The 23237-nt window shown below is 34.2% G+C and overlaps 1 non-coding gene across 3 annotated transcripts in view; it reads left to right on the top strand.

The window, feature by feature from the left end:
• LOC106620178 (uncharacterized) overlaps nucleotides 1-23237 on the top strand; it is a 183834-nt gene that overhangs the window by 49523 nt on the left and 111074 nt on the right. For all 3 annotated transcript variants that reach the window (XR_011394935.1, XR_011394934.1, XR_011394933.1), the window contains one exon: nucleotides 21733-21784. This is a non-coding gene — a transcript (uncharacterized protein). The remainder of the gene's footprint in view (nucleotides 1-21732; nucleotides 21785-23237) is intronic.

Here is a 23237-nt window from a genome sequence, read left to right as displayed (position 1 = left end):
TATCGGCATATTTTAAAAATGTTGAATTTTATTCCTAATTTTGGTCGTCTTTGGCTTGCCGAAATTCGATTTTAGTCGCATCAAAAACTGATGTGTCATTTAATTGAGATCCAAATACTGGATATGCGGATAAAATTTGGTAGTGATCGGGTATCCCCATAATCACTGAAGCAAATTTGTAAAAGGTAGTTTCGAGAAAAACGGTTTTAAGTATATGCTAATTGAGCTACTGGAATAAAGCGCCCACATTTTAGAAGGCTGTAACTCAAAACATGTTTTAGAGATCGATTTAAAACTCTAGTCAGTTTTCCTTATAAGTAAAACCTATCGAAATACGAAAAAAAATCGATGATTCACACTAAGTGTGCCGCTGAAGACACTTTTATTGAAGTATCCCAAGAGAGTCTCTCTTTTTACAACCGAACAAACGCCTCTTGCGAGTTTCTGCATTTTTATTAATTTAACCCACGATTTCGTTTAATTTTCTAACCAAATTGTATAATTTTTACTAAGATAAAATATATTAACAGAACTAAATAGAAATAGATACGTTCTGTAATATACTGCCGACAGATTATTAACCTCAATCAAGAATTTTATTTGAAATACTTGTTATCCTTTTGTACTTTTTATACTAAAATTAGAATTTTGGGGTTATATTCCTCAGATTCCTTGCATATTTACTCACTATAAGGTCATCCCATCAGTAGGCTACCAAAAAAAAGGTCACATCATTAGTGCGCATAGAGAAATGAATGCAATGGAGGCTAGCTCTACCTATTAGTTTCAACTTGAATTCCAAAAATAGCAAAATTTAAATATTTGACGAAATTTCTAAACAACGCGATCGCAGCGTCACCTAGAAGTAGTTAGAATTAACTCTTCGTTATGCTTAAGTCAAGTTTGTATAACCCATCTACTGTTTCAGATAACTTGCAAGGAAGAATTCTTTAGGAGACCTGATCTTAAGGATGACCAACTTAGCAGTTCTTCTGGTTATAGCTTTGTCCCATAAATTTATTGATTCTAATTGATATTTGGAAATTTTGGACCAAATAAGTTTGTGATTTTCAAAAAATTATGAAATAATAAAAATTGCGAAAATCGAATGTCATACCAGGTGCGGTTTAACGACCACTGTGTCTTCTAGAAACTAAGGAAAATTAAGGAATTTCTTAACATATAGCAGATACTAGACCGCTCACCAAAAAGAAATTAAGGTTGGCTATGAGCAAAATTTTCTTTGATCGTCAGACCATAAGAATTTATTGCACTTATATACAAAATTTTATGTCTATGAATTTAGTACAAAAAGCTTTAGAAAATCTGTTGACAAATATCCCCTCCTCACCGACACTCACACCCCACAAATTTGCATACAAATCAATCGTCGCAATTACCATGATTACAATCGGAATTTATAAATCGTTTTTAAGTCTTGCTTTACTTTTTGTTTTTGTTTTTGTTGTTTTTGTGTTACTTTAGCAAAGTGCTCTTTTATGGCCCGCCCTGCTGTGGTCTGACGCATTACACTTCGATTATCTTTTTATACCTTTTAAATGCAAAGTTTTGCCGGCTTGGCAACGCACAACCCTCCTCAACTCTAACTCCCCGCCTCCACCACTGCGCTTTTGTGCGTTTTTCTGTTTTTCAATGGATTTGCTTTGCGACGGAATTATTTTTCTTATCTCTGTCATTTTGTTTTCGCTTATCGGCCCATTTCTACTTCATTTCATTTCGGATTAGAGGCTCTAAAGAGCCACGAACAGTTTCTTCAAGCACTTGCACACATACACGCATAATTTATTTAGTTGGCCTTTTATCATTTGGCCGGAAGAAGAATATAAAAATAAATAAATTTAAAACAAGCAAACCCAACAATGTAATTTACATAGTGTTTCGGTGTGTGCATGTGTGCGTCTAGTCCAAATTAGGGTACAGCTTATTACCGAATTCACGAAACAAATAACCGTAAAAAATTGAAAAGTCCACGGATCAATAAGTGCAATAAATTTATGAGTGTTTGGGCAAAACACATTCGCAGTCAGCAAAATGTCGGCTGAAGTGCCTTTTGAAGGCACACACAAATACGTTTACAAACGGATACATAACTGTATACTTGAAAAGTCTAGAGTTTTGCAAACAAAACATTAGTATTTGACATGAATTCATTGAAAGGGATTTATGGCACGCCCACTCGTAAGAAATTTGTTGATTATGTTTACAGTAGTGACCCAAAGCCAAGCACGCACCCACACACACACACGCACAAAAACAGCAGAAATGTAAGAGTGACAAAGGGTTGCTTGAGTTTAGCATAAAATTTCCATTTTCCATTTGAGTTCGATGGAGCAAACCTCACTAAAACCAAAAAAAAAAAAAAACATAAAAAAACAATAAAAAACATAAAGAAACATAAGGAAGGCAAACAAAACATGCAAATATTTAATAGACATATGTAAAAAAGTTTTCCATATTTTCATTCATAATATAGTAGTGTGTGTGTGTGTGTGCGAATTATTTCAGAAAGTTTTCGTTGGCACTTTCAACGTACACATTTAAAAAATAAATAAATAAGTGAATAAGCCCTCTTTACAAACATAACCGCATACATATTCACATATATTTTATATTATTATATTTCCTGTATACATACCTATGTATATTTACAACAATCAGCCGCCATGCAGCATTTTCCGCTCTATTGTTGCTGCTTGGACCGCAGCTTGTCGCCCCTGCGCCTTGAACACGTCAACTTCGCATGTTGCCTTCGTAAATTTTCAATTGTTCGTTTGTTTCTTCTATTAAATATTCACAAGCCATCTGATAGCACTTTGAATATTATTTCCTTTGAAAGCTTAGGTGAGCGGTCGTATTGGTTTTCACTTTCTCCAAATGTGTTCGCTGCTGGCTAATTTTGGCTTTCAATATTTTTGGCGCAATGAAGTCATATAATATTCATACTTTTGGCGTTTTGAGCCATCTGCTCACGCTCGAATTTTCGGTGAAAATTTAAAATTAGAATATACACTATTCAACAAAATATTCCCTTATAAGAAAGAAAAAAACAATAAAACATACTTTACAAATTGGAAAACAAAAAAAGAAAAACATTAACTTTGGAAGCGCTATTACTTTTCACTGCTGCTTTTCTGATATCTTAAAGGGTATAAAAAGTTATATTTTTTTAAATTTTTATTCGCCAGTTTGTATGATAGCTATATGCTATAGTGGTTCGATCTGAAGAATATATTTGGAAATTTCACCGTTGTCTCGAACAATGATCCTTGCCAAATTTTGTAAATAATTAAATAATCATGAATATTGTTCGAGTGTGGATTCACTTTCTTAGTTGATATATTATATTTAATTATGTTAAGTTAGCAGTTGCTTCAATAACTCAAACACGGTGGATTAGAACTTTTTCAAAATAACATTACTAATTTTCGAAATAAACGCTTAGAATAACTTGGTCTGAAAAAATAAATATCAAAAACAATAAACTAACCTAACTCTAACCTTTTGAAAAGGGAAGAAAATGTTGCAATTTTTTTCTGTTTAGAAGGCAATTATCTGAGAAGAGAATAAACGAGCCTGAAAAAATGTTAACAAAATAATACGGAATCTTAACAACCCGGGCGTGGGGTGAAATAAATGCAAAATTTGTATGAGAAAAGAAAACGCTTATATGTAGTTGAAATACCTCATTGTGTAACTTCGAGAGAGCATGTCGTCACTTAGAAGTACTCAAAATTTTAAATGACATTGAAAAATCTTTGAAATGAAAACAGTTTATGACATCATCTGCGAAATTATCGTCGAGAATTTAGTTTGGAATATTTTTCCCTTAATTATTTCATTATATAAATATATTTCGTTATATTTTAGTTTTTTAAATGAAAACCCACCTTTTACATTATATTTGATATACAGTTAGAGTAGTTTCGGTTTTCGAACGAACCTACTTGATAAAATAACTCCTTTGAATTCTATAATACATAATATTAAATTAACAACTACTAAGTAAGTACATTTATACGTACATATATACCATATATACCAAAAACTTTAACTATAAATTGTCTCTATAACAGTGCACGTAGGTGTATGTTGAGACGCCAAACATTTTCACTTCAAATAATATTACCACTTTCATAAGACGCCCTTTCATTCATTGCTACTTGCAAACATACTTCCAAACCTTTCAACTTGTGTTTCACCGCACTCATTGAAATGTTTACCCTCAGGGGTAACATCGCTACCAACACTTTCGTGGCGTTGTTAAAAGTTACTTTAGGCACTTGCCGCAAAGTTATAATGTACACCTGCAACAGAGACACATACACAGTCAAAGTATTGTATTTCGACGCGTGCTAATAATCAATATGCGAATATTTCTTCGAAATTCTCGTGGGCCAACGAACACCCCCTTACCAAGTTATGCCACTTGAGGCGCGCCGCCGCCTATTTCGCTCTTCAACATATTTCGCGCTAAACTTTTCTTTCTGCCAAAGCCACATATACGCGCACACATACTTACGCACGCGTCTGTAAAAAGTTGGCCATTTCGCCATGCAGCGCCCGCCTTGCCGCCATTGCTTACGGACGGCGTTTGCCTTAGTTGTGAAGCGCCGTTCTAGACAGAGCCTGATGATGGCAAACGCGATTCATTAAATTCATTAATTTCGCTAGCCGCTCAGCGAGTTCAATATGCGCACTTATGTCGTTGCAAGTAAAGCTACTGCGCGTTCATTTCCAATATGCAAATGTTGAGGCGCTTAACGCAAGCTGCTAACGAAATCCATTAAGGCGTCGGTGCACACACATACGTACATGTATAAGAGAGTAAATTTAAACGCGCACACATACGTGCTAAAACCATCTGCTCTGGTCTCTTACATTCGTGCGCCCGCTTTTATGTGCCGTATATTGGTTATGTCCTTAAAAGCTCCCACATTTGCAAAGTTCGCCGTCGTGATTGCGCCAATGTGCCATTTCATCAACTCATTACCCAGCTACGATTGCAAATGAGGATTTTGCGCTTAAGCACCCATTACCATCGTTCGAAAACTGCGTTCACTGCACACACAACCACGCCACACAACCACGCCTACGAATGAATGAGCGTAGAGTTCATGGAAATCATGAAAATCACCAGCCGGGCAACAAAAATCAACGTGAAGGACATTCAAGCAAAAAAGTAGCACACATGCACACACACATAAATGTATATACATACATATAGAAAGGTATAAGCACTCACCCACAGACAGGCGGATGCTTATAATCGCCAGTATTTTGAACTTGATTTGGCATTACGCTCACCAAGCGCAGTCAATGAAATTGATAATGGCGCTTTCAGCGATAGCAATGAAGGCAATGACGCTGCCGTCGACGCTTTGTCAATGACGCAGTCGTCCGCGACGTGCCCATTGAGCAATAGCGTATTGCCGCTGATGATGGCAATGATAATGATGAAAGTATAAAAATAATGCGAATGCACGTGATTGGAATTGAGCAAATATTTGCCACGTTTGCTTTTTGTTTTGATATTGATATTCTGCTTTGTTGCTGTTACAGTTTTTTACTGTGGATGGTATGCTTTCAAAAATTAAAAGTAAACTTTTCAATTTGCTTGAAAAAAACAGATTTTTTGTTATTTCTCTGACAGAAAAACTGTTTTTATTGTCACGCCATTGAAATGCCCTTCACATTGTTGAGCGAAAAATTTACGCCTGTTGATATTAAATTGCCGCTATTTGTCATTATCGGCAGTTTGGTGTGCCTCAAATTTATTAGTTACTTTTTCTTTTGTTTTTGCTAATTTATTCTCACTAGATTTTAGTTTTACGACTCATTAATTTCGAAACTTTATTTCAATGAAGTAATTAGTTGTCAATGTTGGTTGAATTGGAAGTTATTTATGTTATTATTATCCATAAAAGTTATTTATTTTTTATGAGTCAAAAATTGATGACACAAAGTTCGAGTTAAGATTATAAAATTGCTGTGAGCTTACTTCTGTTTAATTCGAAATCAGTCCAAAGTATTGTACAACAAAGTCGGTGAGTTGCCCCATTGATGAAATTGTGATATATTTGCAACAGTTTCAAATATAGTTTTTATGTACATAAAAATACAAGCAGATGTATATCGAAATACACGAAAATTTTGTTTTCAGCTCTCAAACCTTTTCGTTATAGGAATTTTTTTTTTTTTTTTTTTTGAGTAACGTTAGTGTTAGTTTATTGGCGGTTTAAAGGAATGTGAGCGCCTGTTTTTTTTTTAGAGATTTTAGAATGTTTTTTTACGACCATTAGATAGATAAAGCTATAAGTTTATTACTATTTATTAACTTATACTTCGACAGTATAAATATATATAGTAATCTGATATGAACAAATTCTTTGCCTTAGAAAATAACTCCTGCCAAATTTCGTGAAGATATTACGTCAAATGAAAAAGTTTCCCATACAAGCACTTGATTCCAATTGTTCAGTTTGTATAGCAGCTATATGCTATAGTGGTCCGATAAATGATCAGCTTATTAGTGGGAAAATGACAGGTGCAAAATTTAAAATCAATAGCTTAAAAACTGAGGGACTAGTTCGCGTACATACAGACGGACAGACAGATATACGAACATGGCTAAATCAACTCAGCTCATCATGCTGATCATTTATATATACATTTTATAGGGTTTCCTTCTGGGTGTTACAAACTTCGTGGCAAACTTAATATACCCTGTTCAGGTTATAATTAAATACACCGTAGAAACAAGTTGCGGTACTAAAGGTCTTAATGAAAATTCTTGTGAAATTAAGAAAGTGTTCACCAAAGATCGAAATGAAATGAAATTAAATGGAATAAAGCCGAAATATATCTTTAAAAAATATGCATTCAGCAACAACAACAACTAAAAAACATTTAGGGATAATTTTAAAACATTTCCGGCACGCTGATGCAATTTTACGACACATTTTCATATCATCTATAATCTTGGCTTTTGTGACGATAAACACGCTTTACATGTAAGATGAATATAATTCCAAAGCATACTCACATCCATAACAATATACACATTATATACTTACATATGTAAAATACTTGGATAACTTTCTGAAACCACCGCTAAATACAGCCACACAAAATGTCAGAAAAGACAAACCCCATCAACGGAATAAAGAAAAATCTTCGAAAGAGTAAATCTTAGTGAAAAATAATAAAAATTCCAACAACATCGGCGCGAACAAAATTTCCCGCCCACTAATCGCACTGCGCTGGAATTCATTTCAAAGCGTATTTATTACATTTTGCACCCTTTTTAGCAGCGCAAATCCCCCTTGCCACCATAAACACCGTTATTTTGACGCTTCTTTATTTACCTCGAGATAAACGCTGGCTGATTGTTTGTTTACACCAGCACAATAAATTTTGCTGCCTTTTTCTTTTACGCCAACATTGCTGCCTTTACACCATTCTCAATCGATCCGAATCTCTCACTTTGACACAGCTTCCACTCCTCCGCACCGGTGTTGCCAGCAAAACCATCAACATCAAAATCAAACGCTCGCCTTAGCGCTGCTTGGCACAATGTCTTCGCGGAAGCAGAGCAAGCGCCAAGGTAAATGTTATTGTGTAGCATATATTTTGGCGTGGCAACTTGGCGTCATGGCCAAAAAAATGTTTACCGTTTTTCAATGCCTTTTGGCATTATCGCGCCATTTTGTGCTCGCTTGTAGTTGCGTCATGCATGTGCGTGTGCGTCGGGATGGTTGTTGTGAACCTGTGCTGTTGATAAGCATTTAAATTCCTGATTTATATGTGGCTTAAGGTGTTGCCACACTAAAAGATATCGAGAAAAATAATAAAAATGTTAGCGCTGCAAAAAACGGAAAATATTTCGCATAAATTCGTATTTATTTGTCTGTGTGTGTGTGTTACCACAAAAGTATCGCAATAAATGGCTAAAAATACGCCAAAGCTAACAAGCTTCAAATGTCAGGGGACGCGGCGCTTTGACTGGCTGTCGCATGAAATTGTCGAAAATATTGAGTTGGCGTAAAAGTTCGATATGAAAGGCCTGCGGGTCACCACGCAAACATGATATGCGCCCACACTCTGACAAAACATGCGAAAAATAACAACAAAACAGAAAATAACATCAACATACTTGTATATGGTATATGTGTATGCGTATTGTATTGTACTTGTGAGCGCTGGCAAAATATCGAAGAAGTCAGTTGGAAAAAAAGCGCCAACAACAACAACCAACTATACACCCACAAAAAAGCGGAAATTTTTCGTTTTCGGAAAAGCTTTAGAAAAATTCAATTTGTCGAAACTGAACGCTTTGCGGTGTTGTAGCGCTTGTTATTATTGCAGTTTTAGGCGAAAGGTCGCGGTGTATATTGTACAAAACAAAAAGAATACTAATAACATTACATAAATAAATAAAAAGATATAAAAGCGTATATAAAAAAATAAACAAACAAAACCGAAGCTATAATACCTTTCACAAATACAAAATATTCCTTACAAGAATTTTATTTCGATCACTCAGTTTGTATGGCAGCTATTTGCCATAATGACTCGATCTGAATAATTTCTTCAGAGATTTCACTGTTGTTTTGAACAATAACCTATGCCAAATTTGGTGCCGCTATCTACTCAAATGAAAACGCTTTCCGTACAAGCATTTGATTCCGATCGCTCAGTTTGTATGGTAGCTGTATGTTATAGTGGTCCCATATCGATGGTTACGGCAAACGAGAAACTTCTAGTAGAGAAGGTAGGAAGGTGGAGAGACCGACAGACGCATACGTCTAAAGACTCAGCTCGTCATTCTGATCATTTATACATAATTTTTTAAAGGGTCTCCGACGTTTTCTTCTTGGTGTTATAAACTTCGTGGCAAACTTTATTATATACACTGTTCAGGGTATAATAAAGCAAAAGCTTGCTCAACTAAATTGCCGCATGTAAACATGTTTTTTTTTGCGGTTGGCGAGTGATTTCTGCTTAATGAAAAGGGCAAAACATTTCGGTGTTAAAAATAAACGTATGTACATGGAAACCAAACCAAAATAGCAGCTCGATTAAACTAAAAGCAATTTCAATAAAGCAATTTTTCTACGCAATGTTTTCCCATCGAGCATGAAATAGTCGCAACAAAACGTTTCCGCTATTAGTTTTCAGTTTTTATGTTATCAAATTTGAAAAAAAAGTGCAAACAAATGTTTGGTGAAATTTACGAAAATATTAGCTATTGCCTATATTGGTATTTGATATGAGAAAGCCTCGAGCAATTTCGGGATATAAAACTCAATGGTAGCTTGGATATTCTAAATGCTTTTAGAAACTGCGTGTCATATTTTTGCAATTTTTTTGTTTTGTTTGTGGAGTTTAAAACTAAAATAATTTGCTAACCCGATTATTTCTTGTACCACCAGGGTTGTATTGTCGTAAAGCTTTCGGAAATGAGATATTTTTTTAATAATATATTTGAATAAAAAATAATTGAAAACTTTAGAATCGTTCTTACCTTTTAGATTTTGCTAACTATATTTTAACATGGCAAGGCAACTATGAGATCGAGTAATGCTTTTCACAGTTAACCCTAACCGCTAATCTACCATACCTTGTGCAGTTTTTGGGACCCTCTGCAAGGTAAAATACCAAAATGAAAACTTTAATATGTGCTTTGGAAATATCATTTATTTTTTTCTATACCCACACATTCGGCTCTTATTTTCGTTTGTTTCAAGCTTCATTCAAATAATGAAAGTTATAACCTTCGCTTATCTGCAGTACATCCTGATATGACTTATGTGACTCATCATTAATGAATTGGGAGGGTAGTATCAAATATTGATGCTATAGAAAACATCAATTCGTCTTCTTTGAGAATTTCCCCCGCAGAAGTATACGACGTTATAATGATAAGCAATTATTGAAAAAAAAAACAAGTTAGTGTCATGTACTCTCTCACTAAATATGGGCACTGCTCCGGCCCAGGAGTAATACAATTTTCATCGATGTGGCCTACATTTGGGCGCAATATGTATATCTCTCTTATAGCTTAGCGCTAATCTCCTACGAAATTTCCACATCCTAGATACACGCACTATTTATAAATACAAAATGAAGCACACTTATTTATTCATTAAAAAGGGTCTTTATAAGGGCAGCTAGTTCTATGCGGACTGATCTAAACAATTTATTCGGAAAATATTGTATTGCCTTGGATTTTGTGAAGATATTTTGTCAAATAAAAAAGTAGATATATTGCTTTGAAGTGCAGCTTCCTTCAGAGAGGTGTGCATGCACTCCGATAGCCGAGTGGCCAAGCTGGCTTTAAGCTCGCTTACTGAGCGCTCAATACTAATCCAGGAGTGCAAGAGCTCAAATAGATTCAAGCTTCTTCCATATTGGACTTATATAGGTGGCCGGTCACTGCGGAATCGCCGGAAACTGCAAAGCCGATGAGCTTGCTAGGGAGGGCCGATGTCTTCTTGCGTTTTGATGCTTCGAACTCCAGTGAGCTCAGCAAGCGCTGGTCTACAACCAGAGCTTGTGCGACTGCGAAATCCTTATGGTCCAGAGTAAACCGCAAGAGATCTGCCGAACTACTGGCAAAACCAATCTCGCCACAATTGTAGGTGTTCTAACTGGACACTGTCTAAGAGGTTTACACGCGGTGTGGCTAAATATTATGCCGACCACTCTTTGCCAAAGCTGTATTGAGGAAGGCTAAGCAAAATCATTTTGTCACTTCCTGCTCTATTGCCGGGCTTTTGCCAACTGAGATTGAAATATCTGGTGATCCACTTTTAGGAGTTTATGGGTAACACAAAGTATCACACAAATATCTGTCCAAGTGAGATCCATCGGTAAACCCTACCTAACCTTCTGGGTGATAAAAACTTCTTAAGAAACTTAATATAAGATTATCACGGTATAAAAGTTATAATCCAACCAATTACAATGTGCAATATGCGCAAAAGTTGCTGTTATTAGCGAATCATAAAAGCCGCTCGTAGATAATATGTATTCCTTTCTGCTAAGTGCGGATGAGTGTATTCTTGCATCAATGAATTGAGTAAGGTCGACATGTCAAAGCTCAGTAATGCATTTCTATATATTTATATACTACATAAGATAATATATGAACATGTGTGTATGCGTACTCATTTTTGACGTTAAATACAAAATTCCAATGAATCGAAGAGTAGTCTCTCAACTCAAGCGCACTTATTACTCAGCATGCCGATAGAATTTTTTTAGCTTTTTTATTATCAGCGAAATGAAATCACCTGAACTGTATTGAGTCTGACGCTTGATGATGCAACCGATGTAATAGAGGCTGCTTTACATTCCGCCACATATTGCCAACTGCCAAAAAGCAATACAGCACACACAAGCATATTTTTATAATACGGGCGTGTGTTGCTGAATGGTTGCCATGATTACGAGTGTGTGGCAAGTAACGGCATCTAGCGTATTTATAAACAGGTTTTAATGCGCCAGCGTTTGCATATCTTTTCGCTACTTTGTTTGCCAGCTTTGAAATGAAATCGAGATTTCCATGCTGATAACTTCTGTGCCTGATTGCTTTCAACGCCGGCCCTATACAATTACGCTCCCTTCACCGACCTCATCTGCGCTTGATTTTCCGCACTTTTTATACCCCAAACAGTCGGATACCCTATAAAATATATATACATCAAAAATAATCAGCATGACGAGCTGTCTGTATATATGCGAACTGGTCTCTCAGTTTTTGAGATATCAATCTGAAATGTAGCACACGTCGTTTTCTCTACAAGAAACTGCTCATTTGTAGGAACCGGCAATATAGCTGCTATATAAACCGACGGATCGGCATGATATTTTCACGAAATTTGGCATAGATTATTTCCCAAAGCCATGGTTCAATCTTTGAAGCAATTGTTCAAACCTAGTCAGTATATGTCATACAAACTGAACAATCGGAATCAAGTGTTTGTATGGAAAACTTTTCCATTTGACGAGATATGTTAACAAAAATTTTACATGGATATAAGGCAATATATAATATTATATAATGCAATCTCTGAAAAAATTGTTCAAATCGAGTCACTATAGCATATACATACAAATCAAGTTTTTGTAAGAAACCTTTTGTGTTTGTAAAACGTATTATAGCTTCGGTGCAACCGAAGTTAACATTTCTTCTTGTTTTTAAATCTTTTCCTTTCATGCTACAATCTTTTGTAACATATCGCCGTACTTTAGCGTATGTAGATGATTATTTTAATGGAACTTGTGCTTTATCCTTTAGTCCTTGCTACCATTCACTGATTTATCCGCTACATATGAGTATATGTACATATAGGTGTGTTTGTATGCTTTATGTGCGTACTAAAAAATGCATAGTTGCGAAAAATGTGCAACAACTACAACAGCTGCTTATTTGTTAATTTTATTTCCACTTTTGCGCTTGCATTCGAAGTGGTCCTTCACAGTGGTGTGGCGAATGCTTGCGGTGTGCCTCATACAGATGCCAGGTGTATGTTTGTGCATGAGTGCGTGTGGTGGTGAATGAAATTACAGCATTGCAAAATTCTTGCACTGCATAATTTTTTTTAGTATGTCTATATATTTGCTCCGCGCAACGGTTTACTACTTTTGTATATGTATATGTGGTGGTGCGCCAGCTGTTGGCTGTTGGCTGTCGAAGTGCATGTTATCGCGATGAAGAGGTGATGTTATTCAGCAAACTATTCACTCTAGGCACTCATTTAGCCCTCAAAACCATTGAGTTTTTGTACGCTTGTGTTTTTAATTGAAATTGCTGGTAACTAAAGCGAATAAATGCAGGCGGGCTCTTTTAGCTGTAGGAAGGGTAGTGCAATAAGTAATTATTTTGTGTATTTAAGTATGTAGATTATACCTAAAAGATTAGAGGCTTTACCACCGCGGTTTATAAAAGATTTATTGTTAAATAGTTTTAAGTATTATTTAAAAAATAATTATTTTTTAATATATATTATAAAAGAAATGTTTAAAAAATTGGTTTCGATAAGTATATATAATATATATATGTATATGTATATATATATACGATTGAAATAAAATATTAAATATATACAAAGAGATTAAAAAAAAAATATTTATTAATTTTGTATAATATTTTATATTCAAAAATATAAAAGGTTTAAAATTAAAAAAAAACTCAATTATTATTATTTCATTAATTTCGTCTTTATTTATAACTTATATTGGAAAAGATTACTAAATCATTGCAGATTTAAAGATTCAAAGTAGTGTGAGACTTGGTTAAATGTTAAATAATTTAAAGCCTAATTTTAGGTAGCGCAAATTAATTTTGAAGTAGTAATGTCACACAAACCACGTAGCAAGCTAAATTTTGAATTAGATAGTGCCTAATTGTAGGCATCTAAAACGAATTGGGAAATAGTTGATATGACAGACAGTAGGACATAGCTAAATCGATATAGCTCGTTATGCTGACCATTTATATACATATATGTATGCATATATATATATATATATATACATATAGACTTCGACTTTAGAAAATCGGCAAAATGGCACAATTTTTAAGAAAAAATATTCACCCAAAATTTTTATCGGTTTTGGGTTGCCAAAATTCCATTATACTATACACATAACATACAGGCAAAGTTTTGAGGGTGATTTGATCATATGTCTCCAAGTAATCACCGCAGCAGATTCGAAAAATTCAGTTTTGAGATAAATGCGTATAAAGAGGGAGCTGGTTGAACTTAGCAGCTACACTTTATAACGCTGTAACTCATAAACTGTTTTAGAACTCGGTTCGATGTCTATCGAAATATGAGTAAAAATCGATTTTTTTTTTAATTTCACACTAAGGAAGTCTACTTGTACCTAATTAAGAAACAGAATGTTCACAATAACGAAGAAAACTAAAAAAACAATTAAGAAATGAAGCAGAATAAAAAGTTGTTAAAAGTATATTGTACCTTTCATTCAAGATGGTTTTTAATATATATACGTGGCGCTTACAAGCTAAAAACTCATACAATGTGGTCTTTCTAATAAAACTGTAATCAAGCTATAACTGTCATTATATAGCCTTGTGAATAATAAGAGACCCTACAATCAGCCAGTAGTCTTAAGTCATAAGTAAAATTTAGAAATTCCCAGCTACATTTACTCCTAATCATAATCATAATTGAAATTCACAAACTTCACTTCAAAACCAAAGTAAAACAGAAAAAAACTAGAAAATGAAAAATTAACAAAAAGCGAATTTTCCCAAGCTTAAATCTTCACAGTAGCCCCGCAACTGTGTAAACCTCCATGTGATTACTTGATCTCGCCACCAACCGTACACTAAGTACCAACACGAAATGTGAATTACGAATTTCTTTTTACTCATTCGCTGACAATGCAAATTGCTGAATGGTCATGAAAGGTCAGTTGCAACAACAATACCAGTACATTAGCAGTTGACAAGCAGACAACAACAAATAACACCAACTTTTTGTCGGTGCAGACACCTTTATTTATGTACAAGTCGTGCTAGACGATTTCACACCCACTGTCTCCAACAAAAAAAAAAAAAAAAACACCCTACAACAAAACTAAAAAAAGAAGTGGCGCAATCAAGTGCTGCAGCAACAAGAAATACTTCAACAGCAAAAGCGACTGACAACGGCAACAGTAGTAATAGTGTCTATTTACATGCTTACATACTTTTGTGTGACGAACGAAAAACTAAACAAATGCGTTAACACCAACAATAGCAACAAAAACAAGACAGCCAGTGTGGGAATGCACTTCATTACAGCGAGCGACTGCGCTGCGTTGCCAGAGCGTGCGCGCGCAGCCATAACACCGGCTATACATACATACATGCATACATACAAACAATCATCAAAATATATAGTACAAAATAAGAAATCGTCTCAATGAAGACAGTCAAAGCGTAGACGAAAGAGACAAGTCTTCGCTAGGAACACCATAATGAAGACCGCTCACACATTGTACGTGGGAGGGCGCAAACAACGTGCAAAATTAAAAATAAAATAGAATAAATAAAAGGCAACTGTAAAACCAAAAATTACTAATGCATTTTTTCAGTTTTGTTTCGACACTTTTCCCGTCAACTTGCAACGTTTTTTCCCTTGAAATCGCTTCACTTAAGTTTGTTGGCTGGTTGATTCGTTGGTTGGCGTGGTTGCTGTGCGGGTTGATTTCGCGTTCGTGTGGCCTTTACTTCTGAGCGGTTTTCACTGCATTTTTTCAGCATGTCAGCGCTAGTTTTTTCCTATTTATATATTTTATTTTTATATGTGTGTATGTGTGTGTGTTTTCATGTTTTCCTTTACTGCTTTGGTTAGTTGCACAAATTTTGTATTCACCCACGTTTTCTTGTCTTGTCGGCACTCAAGTGTGAAGTAAATTACTACCAGGAATAATAAACAGTCAAGAAATTTGCGAAAAAATTATGCAAAAGTAAGTAATGCGATGCTCCCGAGACAAATGGGGAGAACGCATTAATGATACCTTGCAATAGGCAGAGAGCTCTTTCGGCTTACAGAAACCAAGCTAATGGAAAAATAAAATTATTTCATAAAATAAAGTGAAATTAAATTAAATTAAAATTAAATTTAATGAATTAAAGTACAATGCGGTAAAATAAATTAACTTAAAATTAATTGATATTAAAATTAAATAAAAGTTAAAAATAAAATTCAATTAAAATTAAAAATAGAGTTAAAATTAAAATTTAAATCAAAATTTAAATTAACAATAAAACTAAAATTAAAATTAAGTTAAATTAAATTACATTAAAATTAATAAATTAAAACAAAATGGTAAAAGAAGATAATTAAAAATCAATTTAAACTAAAATCAAATTAAAGCTAAAATTAAAATAAAAATAAAAATTAAAATAAATTTAAATTTAAATTGAAATTATAATTAAAAATTAAATTAAATTAACTTATTAAAAGCTAAAATTACAATTAAAATTAAAATTAAAATTAAAATTGAAATTATAATTAAAAATAAAATTAAATTAACCTAAAATTAAAATTAAAAAATTAAAATCAAAATTTAGTTAATTCATATGGTATGTATTTACATGGGAATTAAATTTTATTGAAATTAAAATCAAAATTAAATTAATGTTATAATTAAAGATAAAATTAAAATTAAAAAAACAAATTAAAATTTATTCAACGCAAATTAATTTAATAATTAAATTAAAATTAAAATTAAAATTAAAATTTATTAAAATAACATTACATTAAATTTATTTTAATGAAGTAAAGATTAAAAATCAATTGAAATTAAAATCAAGTTAAATAAATAAAAACTAAAATAAAATTTAATTAATATTAAATTTTTTTTTTTTCATAAAATTAAAACTAAAATTTAATGAATTAAAAAAAAAACCAAAAAAAGATAATTAAAAAATAATAATATGATAGAAAAGTATAAAACAATGTTATCCAATTTCTAAAAGATTTTGCTGAGAATACTGAGAAGAGGAAATATACTCTCAAAACGCTATTGTTGAAATTAATACTCACTGAGGAGAAGAAAAAACCGAGACTCAACTTAAGTTGTAATACGCACGACATAAAGAATTTTACGACAATTTTCATTAAATCTGGTAAATTTTGGTATAACATGTACATATGTATGTGTACACTCCTTTCTGACTTTCTTAAAAAAAAAAACAGGCAGTTCAATAAAATGTAGAACTAAGTTCTAGTAAGCATTATTGGCCAACGTCGAAACACGTACAATATTTGAATGCTCCAAATGGCGAAAACCACTTTGCCCACTTATACACAAGGATAAAAGCACTTAAAGCCAATTGCATGTGCTGTGTACAGGCGCAGTGCTAGTAAAAAGATTTCCCTAATGCCGCTCTAGTGTGACTAAAGCAATAACTCACGGCTAGCCCGCCAGTATCAATCTAGGCTACAATGTTCCTGGCAGTTGCCGTGAGCTTTTGCTAATAAAATGCAGAACATTTACAAGATCCCAAGAAAATAATATCCGCCGCATTAGGGGGAACTGAAGCATTTGAATTCACTTTATTTTATTCTTTTTGTTTGATTTTTTATTTGTTTGCGGTCAAAACTCGAATTCTCGGTTGCATATGTTGAAAAAATGTGAAGTTAGGTTAAGGTATTATCTAAAATAACGTGGGCAGGTTACTTTGTAGTACAAAATAATGGAAGATGATTAAGCACAGTCAGTGTGTTGAATACGTTATTTTTTTTATACTTATTACTTTGATATGAAAAAAATTAAGACAAAAATTTCATTATTTTTGCCGAGAATTTGTGACTCCCTCAACTTACAATCTTCAAGCTCAATTGCGGACCAGAAAAGTCATTATAAACACTCACTTTGGCAATCTGTGAAGCAACATTTATTCAACACCATCGCAAAGGCTTTGTTTTGAAATGAGAAATCGAACCTACCAAGTTAAATTTATGAATGTACCCTTTCCAGATTGTCTGCTGATATTCGCGTAAATATGTGTTTCTCCTTACTTACTGCTCCATCCGTCCGTTCAGAGTTTCCACGGCTGCAGCCTCCAATCGGCCATTCATGTCGTACATGCAACGAGCGTGGATTGCTGATGGCGAACTGTCTAGACACATCTATACCGTGAAATGTGTTTGTCTGTCAGTGGTGCTATGTAGTAAGCTGCTGTTGGCAGGCGAACAAGTAGAGGACTAAGAAAAAAACAACATCCAGTTGACACCGACATGTTTAGCTCGCCTGACTTTGGGCATGCCTACTTGTCAGGCGCACACAGGCGCACATATCCACGAACATTCGTACATAACTGTGCTTAGAATTCTCTTATGTAATCTTCAGCTTTCGGTCATTATTGATGAGTGTTGCGCATCTTGCGCGTCTTGAGCGCCCGACAAACGACCAGCCGCCCCAAACGTGTGCCAAAATAACGAGTGTGTGTCACAACTATCGCAAGTAAGCATCGTAAACCTCGTGCTGTGTCGTTCACATCGACAAAATGCCTGAATCGTACCACTGGGCCATTGGCCTGTTGGGCCGCTGGGTCGTTGTAACCTGATCTATATGTTGTTTTCGCTTTTAAAGGTCAACGGTTAAGTATGTCGAACGTTCGGGCACTCGTGTGTATGTGTGTGCGAAATTATATGGCATTGGCTTTGTTTGTGTTTGCCACTCTTTGTAACCAGTTATCTGTTTCCTCTTATTTGTTCCTACACTCAATTGTAGAACTATATTTCTCTAACGGCCGCGGTGCTTTGAAAGGATATGAGCTTTGCTCACTGTCAGCCGGGTAACTAATGTCGTCGGCTCATCTCGTGTGTCTTTAACGGTGCGGATTCTCACGTTTCATAGCACTCACACACAGGCAACTTCAAATTTATACATGATTGTACATAGGCTTATGTATTTTATATAACTACTTGCTAGATTCGCTTTAGTCGCCAACAAACTCACAAGGAGTTGTTACGTGGGCAGAGGTCAGAGGATTCGATTATACATATAGACCGTTCTGAGTGCTCACGATGTCTATCAACTCGTAAGTGTGCCAATAACATACCTTCCATCCGCTGGCTTGTTGTATCATCGCACGAAATATATATTTTTAGATATATACATATATTTGTATGTAAATAGTTGTATGGTATATGTGTGTATGTGTTCCGAAGCAGCGCATTTCATAGCCAAATACAATTTTGTGTGTATGTGTGTGTTGAACTGTAAATGCAGCAACTATACACACGCATATACATATATACGCACAGACTCTATCGCGTTGCTCACTTGCCTGCTAGCTGCCCTCTTCGGTGTCACTTACATAATTTACGCTCTTATGTCTTGCATTGATATCGAATGTCGTTTATTTTATATTTTATAGGCGGCCAACTAATGCTATGCGTACACACACTTCGATAAACGACCACGTAACCCAAACGGATAAATAGCTTTGGCGTGTAAATGTGTTGTTGTTGTTGTTTAAATATATTGTCCGGTCATTGCGTGTGGGCCATAAAGACAGTGAATATGGTTCATCGGCATGTGTAGTCAGCATTGATTCGTTGTTTATGGTATATTGACGAGTGTTTGTGTGGGTGTGCGCGTGTAGGTGTGTAATATATTTAGGGTCTTGTGAGTGTAGCTAAAGCTGAAGCCAAATTTATTATTGTCATAAATTTAATTCGAAACTTATCGTAATTCGAAATATGCAGAATGTACTCACAAGTTCTTTTCCACAACATTCTGAGTTATCTCAGAACTGGTGATGTTTGCTGATCAATGCAATAAATTTATTTGATATGTTTGTTGCTTACGTGGATTTAAATAAATTATAATCAAATGCAGTATTTTATTTATCAATAACCTGTTAATTTATTTGAGCTCGTAAATTATTCTTATATTTTTGATTTTTATTAATTACTTTTTTCAAGTGTTATTCCTTGGTTGGTTTACATTTTTCATAAATTGTTGCCAATATAATACTTAAAGCCAAACTTCATTAGCTGCTTAGAAGTTATAACTAAATTAGCTTACAGTAATCACGTATAATCATTTATTCAAATATCTGATATATTCAAACCGCCCATAGTCCGGTCCACATAATGGATTTTGTATATAAACAAAGTTACTTATAATGGCATTTTATTATGCACAAAATATGTATCAATCAACATTAAACATCAATCATTTTTGGCTTTTGCGTATGTGTCTGTGCGCCTTTAAGGATGCTTGTTTATGCAACAAATACTTATGGCTTGTAGCAACATTATGGTAATGCAAACAGGCAATCAATATTTTTGTTGTAGAAAGCGAGGCACACACCGCTGCAAAGATATGCAAGTTAATACAAACGATTATATGAGTTTATCGTATGTAACATTTTGTATGTGTGTATTTAGTTACGCCAAATATTATGCTACATGGCGCCATAATTGTGTTACGCCATTTGCGCACTTTTGTATTGTTTGTGTTAGTATGTGGCGACACAGCTGTGCGCGCTTATAACAGGATTTTTCATAATTTTTTTATTTATTTTGTTTTTTTGTGCGCATTTTTCATTGTTGTTGTTTCTGTTTATCTGCTGAGCACGTCAAACGGGAAGCTATCCTTTACGGCCACACAAGAGCACAAGTTCAAAAGCCATTCATGTCAGAGCCAGGCGTTGTCACTATGCTGACACTAACACGCTCACACTCACACATACACTAATAAGGGAAAAATGGTGGATACAGTGGCGTTGTGGTTGCATTTGTAGTGAGCTGACAATGTAGTGAAGCGTACAGCAACGGATCGCATCAAAGTAACGCATGCCCAGATATTTTTTAGGTTATGCAAACATTGCAATCGCAAGTAAACAACACGCATGCACATACATATACACATGTATATGTATATTTTAATACTTGTTGGTGTAAATATTGTAGCACCAGTGTTTTGTACTTGTTTGTGTTCTGCATCGCTTTGTGGCAAGTCAAAAATGTTCCGTTCGACTCGACACGCCTTATTGTCCTGCTCTGCCGTGATGGCAAGGTTGTCATTCGTCTCGTTGTTGTTATTGTCAACGTCTTGGTGGTTGTTATTTATCGTATTCGTGTGTGTATTTATTTGTGTTCACAAGTATGTATGCAAAAGGGCGTGCTTTGTCGTTAGCAGTCAGCTGATATTAAAATTTGTGGCAGCAAAAATTGTAGATTTTCATGTTTTTGATATTTTGATTGATATAAAGTTGCATTAGTTTACAAAATTTGTGTAAATTGCTTTGTGAATTAACATTGCTTTTGCATTTTGTGCTGCGTGGTTTGTTAGCGTTGACGGCGCCAAGATTGATTTCATTAAATGGGACAAGTTCAATTTAGGGGGATCAAAATTTGCTATGAAATATTAAAAAAAAAACTATAGTTAGAAATAAACGTTTTGAAACAGTAAATCTTGTGAATGGGAAAAGTTTACTGTGAAAATATACTTGAAGTTTCTACTCAAATTTTGCAATTGGAAAACGATTATTTCCAAAGTTTTTGATTCTGTGTAGACTGGTAAGTGAATCCTGGTTTGAATTTACTGCCTACATTCAGGCACTGTGTGAAAGTTTGCGAAAAATTTTTAAAACAGTTTTTCTTACAATTTTCCAGACAAAAATTGGTTAGATTTGTACCTAGCTCACTTCGCGAATAATAAAATTGAGCAATACACATGATCTCATCACTCTCTAAGATCCTTTTGGTGCACAACAATATCACCGTTGATCCGCTTAAATTCACCAACACCAATAAGACAATTTTTTGTTACAAATTTCTTCACAGAAGCATAGTGGCTTCATAGCGTAAAATTCTGACTACATTTGTTTTGGCCTACATTTAGGAGCTTCAAACAAAAGAGTGCGTATATAAACATATTAAATTTATTTCGAACAGTTTTAAAGGTTTTTTGCATTATAACGACATCCAAATAAGTATGCGGTTGTAACCACAATAAGTATATCTTGAGAGTACAAGGTTGTCCGAGATTTTTTAGTTTCCAAAGCAAAATTAAATAAAAAGGCGGGAGTAGGCGTTTAAAAAACATTGACTGTGCCAAACTTTAAAACTTAAATTCTATCGATAGCGTTTATTCTTATATTTTTCCTAAAAATATTTATAAATATTTAAAACTAGAATAATAAATTATATAATTTTCTTATTTCAGATTCTAATTACAAAATAAATCGACAACTAAGAGCTAAGAGTGAAACATAAAGGTAAGAGTTAAATTATTTCCTACAAAAAAAAATTTTTCACTAAAAACTGTTATGGCAGAGACTGGCTGTCTTTAAACAATTTAATATTAATTTTTAATTTAAATGTGACACTTTAATTCAGAACCGTTCATATTTTTACATAAACATAAATAAGTATAGGAGAATGCAGACATCTGTAGATATAGATGTTTTTATAACCAAGAAAACTCATTTAATCAGCTCAGCACACACGCACATATATTGCCACTGCATTCACCTACAAGTGTAATGCAATATTGTATCGCACACGAAGTTATGATTAAACTGACATATCACGTCTCGCATCTGTCAGTGGAAACATAACGCTGCAGTAGAGTGACGGTTGAACGTGCTGCCACTACGTAAACACTGGCAAAAATTATGCAGAACGCATTTCAGTTGCGAATTTAATTATTTTAGATTACAAACTACGAACGTTTGATTAAAAAGGAGTTACGAGGCAGTGGGTCAAGGTTTTTACTTAAAATGTTGATATTTATATACATGGGCATAAAAAAACTTACTTTATCGAGTAAACCGGTAATGGAGACTGGTCTTGAGACCTTAATTATTTAAACAATTTTATTGTCACGTTATATATTGTTAACCCAGTCTGCAAACTCAAATATTCAGAAGTTCACGTTAAGACTCTATAAGAGCTTTAAAGTTCTTTACTCCATCCAACTCCTAAGGTTTCTTCCCACAGCGGAGAATCTCAAAAATATGCTATTATTTTCTAATCGTAATTGTGGCATCTTCATGAGAATCAGTCAAAAATAAAATAGGTAAATATAGTAATATAAAATATTTCTGTGCTTTTTTCATGAATTTCTTTTCATTTTCTATTTTCTTATAATATTAAAAACTTATACTTTTTTGAGTTATCCACTAACCAATATTTCACTATAGTGTGACGAAAATAATACATTTTTTGCTGGAACCATGCCAATTTTTCTAAGTCCAATCATTCAAAACTGTTAGCTGTTACCGTTTTTTTATACCTTTCAGATAAAATTTCAGCATTTTTGCCACTCAAAATTTGACAGTAGTAAAATAGTAATGGACAGAAGACAGAAAGGGTGTTGCATTTATGGTAGTCTAAGGCTCAAAAAGTCTATGTTCTTAATATAATATTATAACTTATTCATAATGCAGAAATAAATTTCTTTAAGTGAACATGACAGATAGTGTCACTTAACTATCAAACTTTGCTCCCAACGAAATGGCCTGCTAACCCTTTGTCAGAACAGCACAAGGTGTACGAGCCGAATCACGCATACAAATGCATGCGCTATACATATCACCACACACGTACATAAAACTCGTTAAAAAAGAACAAAATAATGTAACAACTTCACTCTACACTTTGCACAACTCTCCGACAGCAGATGAATACAAAAATACTGGTTCGCAAAGGTCTACATGTATTTGCTTG

This window comes from Bactrocera oleae, chromosome 2 (assembly GCF_042242935.1).
Source record: "Bactrocera oleae isolate idBacOlea1 chromosome 2, idBacOlea1, whole genome shotgun sequence".
Lineage (NCBI taxonomy): Eukaryota > Metazoa > Arthropoda > Insecta > Diptera > Tephritidae > Bactrocera > Bactrocera oleae.
This window is presented reverse-complemented; position numbering and strand designations above follow the sequence as displayed.